This window comes from Bison bison, unplaced genomic scaffold (genome assembly GCF_000754665.1).
Source record: "Bison bison bison isolate TAMUID 2011002044 unplaced genomic scaffold, Bison_UMD1.0 scf7180017864487, whole genome shotgun sequence".
Classification (NCBI taxonomy): Eukaryota; Metazoa; Chordata; class Mammalia; order Artiodactyla; family Bovidae; genus Bison; species Bison bison.
Genome location: NW_011495047.1, coordinates 4,375,321 through 4,378,295, shown reverse-complemented (window position 1 = coordinate 4,378,295; position 2,975 = coordinate 4,375,321).

Below are 2,975 nucleotides of genomic sequence, written 5' to 3'. Positions count from 1 at the left end.
GTGCTGCTGCTCGTGAAGGTCCCCATGGCTGAGCCTGGGGCTCGCAGGGCGCCCGGGGCGCGTGGCCCCCTGGCAGCTTGAATCGGCGGGTGCTTCTGCCCAGCGCCGCATCCACAGCCGCCTCCCGAGCCGGGAGCCCATCTACCTCCAACACCCCATGTGCACTGCGGCAGCCGGACGGCCGGACACAGGAGGGAGGCGGCGAGCGAGGCTCCGGGGGCGCTTAGCACCTGCCCAGCTGCGCGCCTGTCCGGACGGGGAGAAGCAGCCGCTGCTGCAACCCGCACCTCCCCGTGCTCTCCTCCGACAGCGGCTGCGGAGAACCAGGGAGGAGGGCTGGGCGCGAGAGAACGAAGGAACAACTTCCCATAGCGAAGCCTCCGGCCGCTGCCAACCACCGTCCTCCGCTGCCCTGACCGGCCGGCGAGGGACTGAGTCGTGTGGCCGCCGAGCGCGGGGAAACACGTGGTGGCGCCGAAGGGGCGGGGAATCGGCCCTTTGTGATGTCATCGCGAAGGAGGCCGGGCTCTTTGTGCGAGCAGAACTGAGAAGGCGGTCCAGAACAAGCCAGGAGGTGCAGGATGCCCCCTGCTGTTCGCTGAAGAACTTGCAGCTGCTTTCTGACCCAAGGAAAACGTTGCGAAGGTATGCACACCCTTGACCCAAATTTCCCTCTTTTTACTAAGATGATTCTCAGTAAGTTATTTTCTGTGACAGACGCCTTTCTATTGTTTCTGGCTCGATGAGTAAGAGAAAAAGCAAAAAGCATTTAGACCCACGGTGTGCCATAAAGAGATCAGCGAGTTGGTTCCCAAACTTAGCTGCGCTTCAGAATCACCTGCAGTGTTTAAAACAAACTTTGATGCCTGCTCCCACCCTAGAGATTCTGTTTGAATCGGAATAGAATGTGGTCTGGGCGCGTTGGGATTTTTTTTTTTTTTTAACTTCTCCGGGTGATTTGGGGAGATTTTGGAACAAAATTTGAAATCCTCTGGGTTAATAAATGCAATTAAGGAAATCCAGACTAAAGAATTCCAAACCTGGAGTCCACGGAAGTTGGATCCATAGATGGTCTTCCAGAGGCCTTGGAAACCCCTGAAATATGTGGGCAGGTGCATTTTCCTAAATAAAAGATCCAGAGCTCTGAATCAATTTATCACAAAGATAAGAAACACTCTCCCTCCAAAAACATATTAAACATTTTTGAGTTGAGTTCCAAATGCCTTTGTGGGAGGTGGGTGGATCGGAAACAAGAGCAGCCAGAGCATTCCTGGCCATAGTTGGCATCGCCTGCATTTCTGAATGTGAGTGAGGACCTGCCATCCCTTTCGTTGTCTCCCCTGGCGGGAGGCAGAGTCTCCCGGCAGCACCACCATTTCTGGTATAGTGTCCATCGTCTAGATTCTGACAGCATTGTGTGCTCAATTGCTCAGTCACGTCTGACTCTTCTCAACCCTGTGTACTGTAGCCGGCCAGGCTCCCCTGTCCATGGAATTTTCCAGGCAAGGATACTGGAGTGAGTTGCCACGTCCTTCTCCACGGGATCTTCCCCACCTAGGAAACGAACCCGCATCTCCTGCGTCTCCTGCATTTACAAGCAGATTCTTTACCACTGCGTCTCTCCCAGCACAGGGCACACTATACTGAAATTGCCTCTTTGGCCATCTGGTTCACACCACTCATTTGTGAACTCTATGGTGCTGGACTTCTCCTAGTTTCCTTGACCCCTTCTACTTAAAGATAATACACTTTCTCGATTATCTGCTTCAAGAATCAGTACAGTACCTCTGAAGGTACCCTACAAGGGAAAGGTGCCAACTATTTGTTTTCTTATTAAAATATTTTGCTTTGGCCTTTGAACTATGCACACGTGAAAGATGCTAAAAATTAATGAGGATTAATTCCAGTCTGTTCTTTCAAACATCTGCCAGTAAAGAAAATGATTGTTGATAAATATTGGAGCATAATGTGTACCGTCTGGTGAAAATCAAAGTTCTAGGAAACATTACTACTAAATATGGAATGTGGGGGAGAGGATTATGTTTGCACTTGAATTTCTCAATCTAGTTCCAGAAGGAGGGAGATGCATTGTATCTCCATAGATAACAGCTTCAATTATTTCTTCAAAACTTCAAAATGACTAATCAGTACCATCATAAGTCTTGTTTATGGAATTCCCTGGTGGTCCAGTGGTTAGGACTCCGCACGGTTATGCAGGGGCTTGGGTTCAATACCTGGTAGAGGAAATAAGATCCCACAAGCTGCCTGACAAGGAAAAAAAAAAGTCTTGTTTAAAAGAAGTTGGGGAACTTCCCTGGTGGTCTAGTGGTTAAGAATCCACCTGCCACTGCAGAAGATGAAGATTTGATCCCTGGTCCCGGAAGCTTCCATGTGCCTCGGAGCAACTATCCAGAATATAAAACTATTTTCCCATCTCCAGTACACCCATGTATGACCGAATTTCTGGCCAAGCAGAATGGCCATGCATGTCTTCTGGGAAGTGTTCTCCCTGGCTAGACCTTAACTGTCCATCATCCCTCTCATTCAAGGTCATGAAGACCTGCTATTTCTCTCCAATTTAATTGTAGTTTCATTTTGTCTCTGACATTTTTTTCTTCCTTGCTCCCTCTCCAGTATTCTTGCCTGGAGAATCCCAGAGACAGAGGAGCCTGGTGGGCTGCCACCTACGGGGTCGCACAGAGGCGGACACGACTGAAGCGACTTAGCAGGAGCAGCAGCTCCTCCTCTATACCCCTTCTACTCCTGCCCAGACGATTACACAGACTTCATGATATCTGTCTCATGTTTTGCCTGGACCTCTCAGTCCTGCAAAAGAAACTTTTCTTAACATCCTAAGGATAATGAACATTTTAGCACCTAAATCTGATTATGTCCTTCTCTCACCAAAAACCCAACAAATATTCCTCATTACTCTCAATTTGAAGAGCAAAGGCCTAGTAAAACCATTCATTCTA